A 10,627-nucleotide genomic window follows, 5' to 3' on the forward strand; every position below is an offset into this window, starting at 1 on the left:
GGAAATTCCTCTGTTTTCTTAAGGATTGAAGAGCCCTTCTTTTTGCAATAACTTCATCATCTGGACTTGGATTGAAGTACCGTTTGCACCATTGGAATCAGGAAGATGAGATATACATTCTGGTCTTGAGTTGACTTTATTCCGATCACTTTGATTTTCTGAGTTTTTCCATGCCATTGTATCTGAAGATCCACCTGGATCAATCCTCCCCATTGAGGAGCTTTTGGACCACCAAAAGCTTTTCATTAGTCAATTGGCAAGTGAGGGTACTGTGCCCTCACTTTCTCTTTCTCTAGCCATCTGGCCTTGCTAGGATGCATTCCCTTGAATCCAACTCGAAGGTACTCTACATCTCCTTGCTGTGAAGTCCTAGTTCTTCTGTCAAGGATGATGTCTTCAGGAAACTCATCGAGATATTCTGGTGCAAAATCATCGACGGTAGGAACTGTGCCCACCTCATCAGTGTCCATGATCAACGATGGTTCATAAAGCTTTAGGTTCTCCACATTCACTACTGAGTACATCTGCATATATACCAACAAGTCAAGATGAAAGGCATTGTTCCCAATCTTCTCCAATATGGTAAATAGTCCATACCAGATTGGCTGCAACTTCTTTCCTTCTCCCTTCATCCTGTCTTTGCTGATGTCGAACCACACCTTGTCGCCCACTTGGAATTGATGGTCACCTCAGTGTTTATCATGTTGAGCCTTGTAACGGGCTTGACTCTTTTCCAACTGTTCTTGCACTGCTTGGTGAATCATTTGGATTCGTTGAATGAACTGCTGAGCTTTGTCTTTATCATTACGTCCACTGGAGCCATCCTCCCTTCCAAAGACCATGTCTAAAGGATCCTTTGGTAGGTAACCAAAGCATGTCTCGAATGGTGAATGTTGTGTCGATGAATGCAATGCTCGGTTATACGAATGTTGTATATATTGGAGATGTTCATCCCACAACTTGGGATGCTTCCCACAATAGCCTCGTAATAGGTGTACCACAATATGGTTAACAACCTCTATCTGCCCATCGGTTTGCGAGTGAAATGTCGTGCTTCTTTTCAATTTGGTGTCCATCATCCTCCACAAGCTGGCCCAGAACTCTCCAAGGAAGCGAGAGTCTCGATCTGACACAATTGATGTGGGTAATCCAAAGTGGACCCAAACATACTAAAAGAAAAGAGAAGCAGTCTGCTCTGTAGTAATCTGCTTTTTACAAGGCATAAGAATACACATTTTGCTAAACCGGTCAACGACGACATACAAATAGTCGTGACCCTTCCTAGACAAAGGTAGACCTCCTACAAAGTCCATTGACACACTTTCCCATGGACGACTCGGAATAGGGAGTGGTGTGTAGAGCCCAAGTTTTCTATTAGAGGGCTTTGAAACAAAACACATCACACAACCCTTTACATAGCGAGTCACAATGTTTTTCATATGAGGCCAAAAGAAAAATCTTTGTACATGACTTAAAGTCTGCTCGACACCAAAGTGTCTAGACACAAGAGAGGTGTGGGCCTCTCGAATTACATACGCTCTTTCTCCTGTGGGAATACACAATTTACCAAGGTGATACAACAATTTCCCCTACAAGTGATATCTATCCACCTGTGAACCATGGGATAGTTTTGCATAAACCTCCTTAAAGTCATCATCATTAGCATATTGTTCAGCATAACTTTCAAAAGACAATAAAGCATTATGAAAAATAACAGAAGTAGAAATTGGAGGGCGAGATAGCATATCGGCCACTTTATTGTTAGTGCCCTTCTTATACTTTATTACCAGATGAAACTGTTGAAGAAAGCCCATCCACTTGAAATGAAAAGTTTGTTGCAACTTGGTTTGTGACTGAAGGTACTGCAAGGGCTGATGATCTATATGGATGATGGTCTCCTTGCCAATCAGGTAGTGTTTCCAATTTTTCACACTCTGCACCAGGGCATAAAGCTCCTTGTCATATGTGGGATAGTTTATCACAGCTTGAGAAAACTTCTCAAAATGGTAACAAATTGGCTTCTTTTGTTGCATCAGTACAGCTCCCATGGCATAACCGCTGGCATCAGTTTCGATCTCAAATGGCTGTTGGAGATCGGGTAAGGCTAAGACTCGTGCGGTGCTAATCTTCTCCTTCAATGTTTTGAGGGACTTCTGTTGTCGTCCTCCCCATTGGAAGACCTGTTTCACACTTGTCAATGTGTGCAAAGGTGCTGCAATAATAGAGAAATTAGCAATAAATCTCCTCCAATACTGGACTACACCTAGAAAGCTATGGACCTCAGTTACACTAGTAGGCTTAGGCCAATTTACAATTGCTTCAACTTTAGTGGGATCAATTTTTAACTGACCATGACCAACAATATGACCTAGGTAACCCAAAGAGGTTGTCCCAAACTCACACTTTGACAAAGAGTTTTTCTTTCTTCAGCACATCAAGCACTTTCTTTACATGACCCATATGTTCAAACCAACTCTTGCTGAAAACTAATATATCATCTAAATATACAAGAACAAACTCATCAATGAAAGGCTGAAATATATGATTCATAACCCGCATAAAGGTGGTTGGAGCGTTGCAAAGCCCGAATGGCATTACCATCCATTCGAACAGCCCCTGCTTGGTTTTGAAAGCGGTTTTCCACACGTCCTACTCTGTAATTCGGACCTGGTGATAGCCACTGTGCAAATCCAATTTTGTGAAATATACAACACTTTTTAACTGATCCAATAAATCATCTATGCGTGGGAGGGGATAGTGATTTTTTACTGATATTTTGTTGAGCGTGGTAGTCCATGCACATCCTCCAGCTGTCGTCCTTCTTTGGCACTAGAACAATCGGCGACCCACATGGAGAGGAGCTCGGCCTGATCATGCCTTGGTCTAGCAATTCCTGCACTTGACGCTTGATTTCCTCCATTTTGACTGCTGACATTCTATACATGGCGATATTTAGCAGAGGGGCGTCATGCAACAAGTGGATCTCGTGTCGGATCTCCCTCTATGGAGGTAGTCCCCGCAGCTCCTGAAACAATGCATTATAATCAACAATTAAATCCATCAAATCTTGTTTATGCTTACCATCACAGCCTTGGAACGCGTCTGCAAATTCGGCCTCATTTTCCTTGACGACCATAAGCATGCATGCCTTGCTGGAGTTCACCAACCATTTCATCTGCCCAGCACTTACGAGGCTGGCATTAATTTTGTTTTGATGAGCCCACACTATGTACTCTATCCCATCCTTAGTGATGTGGTATTTATTTTCATGGTGGAAAAAGACAGCTTTTCTGTGATACAGGTAGGGGCTCCCTAATACCATGCCACAGATGTCCAACAGTATAACATCCATCTCTACTTCATCTACCAGCTTAGAAGCAATCAAAAATTTTACCTTGCACTACTGGGTTACATTCAATTTAGCTTTATTATGTATCCATCCTAGTGGGTAAGGCTTTGGGTGCAGTTTTGTTTCTAAGCGTAGCTTATTTACCAGAGATTCTGCAGTTAAATTTGCTTGGGACCCCGTATCAAACAAAGTTTCTACTTTGGTATGGTTTACTACTACTCTGATATGAAATAATTCAATCCTTTTCCTATCATTTGAAATGGACTCATCTACAGAACTGGTGCTTCCTTGTGATTTAGAATCAACAGGAGGTGTAAAGGTACCTTTTGTTCCCGCTGTTGTGACCAGCGCTTCATCTCCTGAATCTGATCCAAGGTCTTACTGTGCTACTGCCACTATTTTCTGCTTCCCTTTTCCTACATACCTTTTTGTACGTTTTTCTGGGTGTTGCTTCCAACAGTGATCATCATCGTGGCCTTCTTTCTTGCAATGATTGCAATAAGGCTACTCTCCCTCTTTGGCTGTTGCTGTTTTCTTCTCCTTCCCTTTCCATTTCGCTTTGGATTTTCCATTGGGAGGTTTGAACGATGGCTTTCTGGATTGGTCCTCTCTTTCATTCTTTCCCCTATTCTCAATATGAATTGCTTTCACACTAGCTGCGTCAATAGTGGTTGGTTCAAACAACAATAATGAATGCTGAATATAACTATGCAGTGAGCCAATATACTTAGTTACAACTTCAGGTGTATCTAGTGCAATACCCAAATTCAGTGCTTGCTTCCTAAATTCTTCTGTAAAAATCTGAACATCCTTCCCTTTGCCTTGCCTTAAATATTTCCAATTCATTAAAGCTTTTTTTTTCTATCCTAAGGGATAAAATTGTTCCCTTAATGCAGAAGTAAAAGTAGACCATGAGGAAAAGAGCTTACCCACATTTTTACTGCTCTGCAATTTACTCTGCCACCAAACAAGAGTTGTGCTTCCCAGCCATAGAGAGGCCAACTAGATTTTCACCTCATCGTCTATGATTTGCTGAATCCTGCAATAAACCTCAATCTGCCTGATCCAATTGTTAAGCTTTTATGCGTTACTTTCACCATTAAACACAGGAATATCAAATTTAACATCTAATTTAAAAAAAGGTTTCTTAGATGCATCCTTTGGATTTCTCTAATTATGGTGGTGAGGGGAAGAAGAACCTTCACCACCAGAAGGAGAAGGAGGGGGTTCTTCTCCATCATTCCCATGTGCTAAACCTTGTCCTTCTAGATTCCTCTCTTCAGCATTTTCCAATCTTATAACTAGCTCACTGATATTATTTTCCATTGAGTAGAAAGACTTTCTAAAATTGCGCTCCTCTTCAATATGGGCTTCCTCTTCAGCCATGTTTCTTCTTCGAGGTGCACGCCCTACCTCTGGATCAAAAGGTTCTAGATTCCCTTTGCCTCTTTGAAGCCTACCTTTTGTTAGCATACAAACATGCAATTCACATCTAAAAAGCCCTGCTCTGATACCACTTGATCCAAGATGTTTTCGCTCATAGATGTATAGAAAAGAATTGCATATAAAATGCAGTGTAACACATAAATATGCACATATGAAAAGAAGAAGAAAACACATAAAAAGGCACAAAAAGAAGACACCAAGTCTTCATAACAAAGTTCGTCCAATTTGGACTACGTCTCCTGGCCCAGCTCAACAATGGGGAGGCCTTTCTTATTAAATGGCATGAATGAATAGAATTACATTCATCAATCTGTCCATAAAGAGGCTTATACCTCCATTCTGCCTTATGGCTATGAAATGAATGTCAAAGATGGAGTGATGTGTAGCACCAAAGCTTCTCGTCGCTATAGAAGGGACTAGATTTGTGTAACTATTCAAAACATCTCAACAGATGCTCTCAGCCTCTGCGAAACAGCGTGCTGCCACCATTAGAATTTCCTCCTCCCCGTGCTCTTCCATTGATCCTATTTTATAAAGGATTTTCAAACAAGATCCCATTTAAAATGGGGCATGCCTGGTTAATAAGAGAGGTTCGTAGAGTGGAAGGATCGGCAGGTGCAACCATTCCTAAAAATGGCCTGTTTATCGTTGTTTTGATAAGGCTTCAAAACCTCGAAAAACACTGCAAATTTGTCCAAAAACCATATGCCTGGACCTCAAATATTATTAAATCGGGCTTATAGTCTATATCGAGTCCGTGTTGAGGTCGTGGATCGATATTTCGCAATGTCCCTGGCCTAGTCCTCGGGAAAGACCGACCGCTGATCATCGATTGCCGATATTGGCGTCAGCCGAGCACGTCAGCATCCTGCACATCTATCGCCCTAGGTGTATGTTGGAGTTTCTGTCGATCTGATTAATCATTGATCACATTGTCCATTCACCAATATCCACATATATGTATATATATAACCGCCGATTGCGATGGCCTCCAATCCGCCGATCTGATCTGATCGGAGATCAGCGATCAGGGGTTCCATGGCCCAAACCTTAAGTCTGCCCTCATGCGACCTCTGATTGTGATTTTCCTTTAAGGCTTTAAGACCCATTTTTAAAGGAAATTCCTCTGTTTTCTTAAGGATTGAAGAGCCCTTCTTTTTGCAATAACTTCATCATCCAGACTCGGATTGAAGTACCGTTTGTGCCATTGGAATCAGGAAGACGAGATCTACATTCTGGTCTTGAGTTGAATTTAGTCTGATCACTTTGATTTTCTGAGTTTTTCCATGCCATTGTATCTGCAGATCCACTTGGATCAGAGTGGTGGGCTTCCTTGTTGCCATAATTTTACTTTTCATTTTTCTTTCCAACCTGAACGCCTTCTCTAATGAATCAGGTTCCCAAAGGCAAACCTCATGTTGGATGTTATCCTTTAAAGTCCCTATGAACACATCAATCATATGCTCTTCTGGAATATCTTTGACCCTTATATTCAATTTTTGGAAGTCCTCAATGTGCTCCATCATTGAACTCTTTTGTTTGAGATTTATCAATTGGCTAAAAAAAGTGTTTCTTTTTGTATCCTCATAATGTGCTATCATTTCATCCGTAAAAATAGCCCAAGTGACAATTTGTTTACGAGAGCAAAGCCATCGATACCATACAAACTGATTTGGTTCCAAATATAAAGTTGCAATGCGTACCTTTTGTGTGTTTTGGACATTATGGAGATCAAAAATTGCTCCATCTATAGTATCCATGTTGCGGGATCCTTGCCATCAAACTTCCTGATATCGATCTTTGGAACATGGTGGTTCTTCGATCCAATGTTAGAGCCTATGAAATCATGATTAACATTTATTTTGTTCTCATCATGAGTTTTCTTTACTACCCTTTTGACATTAGTGGTGGGCTCCAGTATTGTAGCAATAATGCTACAACTCTTGGAACTCCCTTCTTTAATTTTATCAACCTGGTAGTTCGCAACAAACTTGGAAGCGACGGTGCTGTATGCACAAGTAATAGCTCTTGCCGCAGCTGTCACTTGGTCAGCTGGCACAAGTCTGCTAGGGGCTTAAGCCAACTTCTATGAGCTCTTAGAAGAAGCTTTTTAACTGATGGATGAAAGCTAACTCAAAGGAAGCTAATCTACTTGCGGAAAGACTGAAAGCCAAAAAGAAATGCAAACCCTAGCAAACCCTAATTCTACCAGCTAGTCCTACTGACGCAAAGGAGAGCATGCAAACTACTGAAAGAGATGCCATTACTTCTATGAAGGTAAAATGCAGGTGTCTAAGTTATCACTATCTGAAGAAAACATCTTTTTGTATTTTTGATTAAGTTGTTGGAATTATCATGCATGTGCTTCTAACTATTTTTTACTGTGCAGAGGTGGATCAAGGAGGAGAAATGCTTGGAAGAGGTCGGGAAGGTTCGGAGAGGGCCTAAGGGGTCCCTAACACCCTTCCAGAGAGTTTCACAAAGTTTGACTGCCAAGAAACCGCGTTTATGAGCTTCTACAGGAAGTCTGCAGGGGTTCTACAGGATGTTCTGAAATTTCTACAGGATGTTCTGCGATTTTCTACAGGATGTTTAAAAATTGGATTTTGGAGGATGGGTGAGTGAGGGTAGATGCATGAATGGATATGGAGGTAGGATAGGGGTCTGAAGTGGCCCAGGAACTGGTGGATGGAGCTAAGGAATGGCGAGGATGGTTCGATTTGTTCAAGGGAGAGTGAAGCAATGTTGCACAAAAATTAGGGTTTTGGGAGCAAATGGCAAACGTGAGGTAAGGATTCTAAGTAGAGGGTAGAGTGGATGGTTCAGATGAAGAATAAGCAGGTGAAGGAGTGGTACAGGTGCTCTTCAAGTCATTTTTCAAATTTGACAAATGAAGACTTGGAAAATCAAGAACCTAATTACTTTGACCTAATCTGACCTAGATAACAGCAAAGGAAATGGACAGAAGTTTATTTGTAATGAAACCATGTGAAACAACTATGCAACTAAGCAATCATAAACCTAAACATGCATCCAAAACTGATATCAAGTTCTGCAAATGAGATTCGAACACTAATGATTGCATGGTGAAGCAAAGAATGTGTTTTTGTGGGCAGCAAGGTTACATTGGTCCCAGCTCATGATTCCACTGAAGGGGAGGTGAGATCCAAAGTACTTGGTAGCCTTTTTCTGAATATATTCCCTGTGATTAACCTATCAAGTAAATCTGGACATGAAGAACCTTTTTAATCGTCAAAAGCAACCTAAATAACAACACAATATTTAAATCTAAATAGCAGATTTTATTCTAAGAATGCAGCAAAGACACATAAAGATAAACAAAGGAGGTATTGGGCGCTTGAGATGGGCCCAACCCCAAGAGCTATAGCCTCCTAAGAGAGATTTAGAGCTGGTGCAAAGTTGGATTCATCTTTATTGAGCAAGAAAAGAAGAGTTACATCAAAACTGTCCACAAGGGAAACTTGAAATGTGCTGAAAGCAAAGCTAATCTACTGCCTAAAAATCGAAATACAAACTAGCTAACTTCTGCCTACAAAATGACTAACCATTGGCTAACTACTAGCTACAAAATGACTAACCACTAGCTAACAAAAATGACTAACTGAAATGAGGCCCTAAGCCCTCTTATTTATACAAATTGAGGACCCCAACAGTCCTCCTAAACTTTAGGGACTCGGCTGCCCAAAACTTGTAGTTAACAGCAGTCCTACTTGACTTGCTTGGCTGCCCTTGTGCTAATTGATTTGGTGGCCCTTGAACTCCGAGCTGATGGTGGAGAATTCGAGGTAAGGGCCCATAAATGAAGGGGACACCTTCCTACAAATCCTCTCCCTTGTTCTCCCACGAATTTGGCTACCAAGTGCTCATTAAAACCTTCAATTTTGTCTCCAAATTCACCAAAAAGGCTACACAAAGCACACATTAGACTTGTTGGCATAATGACTAACCCAATTCACTCTATTAGCATAAATATAATAAAAAACATGCAATAAACTAATGAGAATGGTGGATTAAGTCGAATTAGGAGGTTGAATGAGCCCAAATAATTATCCATTTTTGGGGCTCATCATCACCCCCCTACTGAAAGTGTTGCTCATCCTCTGAGCAACCAATCTATCTCTTCATCTTTGATGGCCTTGGAAACCTCCCTGTCATGCCAAGCTTCTGAAGTGATGTCCTCTTCTCTGTCATGAAACCATGATTTTCTCTCTGCTTCTTCCCACTGCCTGCTCCTTTTTCTCGAGAATTCTCAGCCTTGGTATGATTGTGCAAGTATATTCAATCATATGAAAGGAGATGAAACCAGTGGAGGATGGAAGAAAAGAGTGGTTGCATGCCTCCTCAACAGACTTCTAGCTTCAAATCCCTCTCCATAATTGATTCTGGCCTGCCCAAAGGCTTCTACAGGATGTTTCTGGTAAAAATACAGAACTTCCTGTAGAAAGTTCTGTAGCTTCCTGTAGAAGGTTGAACCGTGACTAAATTGTGTCTGAACCCTGAAAAAAATGAGTGTTCATGGAGGGGATGGATGTGCTTAGGGTGGCTAGCACAGGTGCTGCCTCCCTAGCTAAAATCTCGGCCAATTTCTCCTTCTGCTGCCCTCTCCCCAAACTTCCTGTAGAAAGTCCTGTAGTGGCCGTTTTCTGGCTTCCTGAAGAAACAGTCTGCTAACTTCCTGTAGAACCAGTTTTCTCTGATTTGGCTTGCTTGGCTGGGGGTGCCTTCTCCTTGACCTGTGCTATGGTTGCCTTGGGTGTGTCCCTACTTGTTTGGCCTTTTTCAATCTTCTCTGCTCTCTTCTGCAATCTTTTTTCCGAGGTGTTTGTGCCATTGTTCCTCCCACAATTCTAGGCTTAGCAATTTGGCCCATTTCTCCTTTTCCTCTCTGTTTCTTCCTTCTTTTTTTCTTGCTTTTCCTCTTGCTTTCCTTGTGATGGTTTCACTGTGATGGTTTACCCTAGGTTTTCTTTCCCTTAGCTTCCTTACCCTTAGTTTTCTTCTCTGCCTCAATATCTTGCTTCCTCACGCTCTGTTTTGGCTTGTGCACTGATCAGAATGGGAATTCTATATATGGTTTCCTCCCCAGAATGTGGAGGACAGTATCCCTCAAGTGTTTTTTCTTTGCAAACCATTCAACCAGTACTGTCATGTTTTTCACTCTATTGAGTCTTGCCATAGAAAAGATAATGGGCTTTTTATGGTCATTCAAAATACACATGTGTTCAGCTGTCTGTTCGGGATTGAACAAGAGTTTTTCAATTGAACCATGTAAAGCAGTAAGACGATGCTGCTTCCCTGTATAAGGGAAATAACTCTGCATGTCTGCTCCAGGAGAAACAATGTTGAACTTGGGATCAAAAACATCAATTCCATGAACCACACGATAAAGACCAGCAAGGGTGAAAGCAGTTCCTGTCATACTGGCCAACAGTATCCTTGCTCCCAACAATCTCTTGATATGTGCTAGTGATAATAAAATCTGTATGATTCATTGCAATTAGATCTGCAGTAAACTGGCAAGAGAAATGGTATTTTTCTTCATATTTTTCAGTATATGTCTGAATCTAAATATTTGGTCTTCTCCAAAGCATGGGCTATGTTGCACTGAAGACAATTCCAGGCAGCAATAAGAAAACGGCTTTTGAATTCATAGACAGACTTGCATTCACATTTTTCCTACCCCCTCAACACATCGAATTCACCACCTTTTGAATTATTTGCATGGGAAAGTTCTGTTCAGGCCTACCTCACTGAGAATTTCCACCCTCGATGTGAACAGTCCAAGCTTCATTGTATGTTGGGTCTCCTGTA

General features: G+C 41.3%; 1 pseudogene; it reads right to left on the reverse strand.

Moving 5' to 3' along the window:
• Window positions 1-9,866: 9,866 nt before the first annotated feature.
• Window positions 9,867-10,235, reverse strand: LOC149138762 (sucrose synthase 2 pseudogene; annotated as a pseudogene).
• Window positions 10,236-10,627: the final 392 nt, after the last annotated feature.

Source organism: Pinus tabuliformis, chromosome X (assembly GCF_031772625.1).
Source record: "Pinus tabuliformis cultivar Carrire ecotype Pingquan chromosome X, CPIR1, whole genome shotgun sequence".
NCBI classification, from domain to species: Eukaryota; Viridiplantae; Streptophyta; class Pinopsida; order Pinales; family Pinaceae; genus Pinus; species Pinus tabuliformis.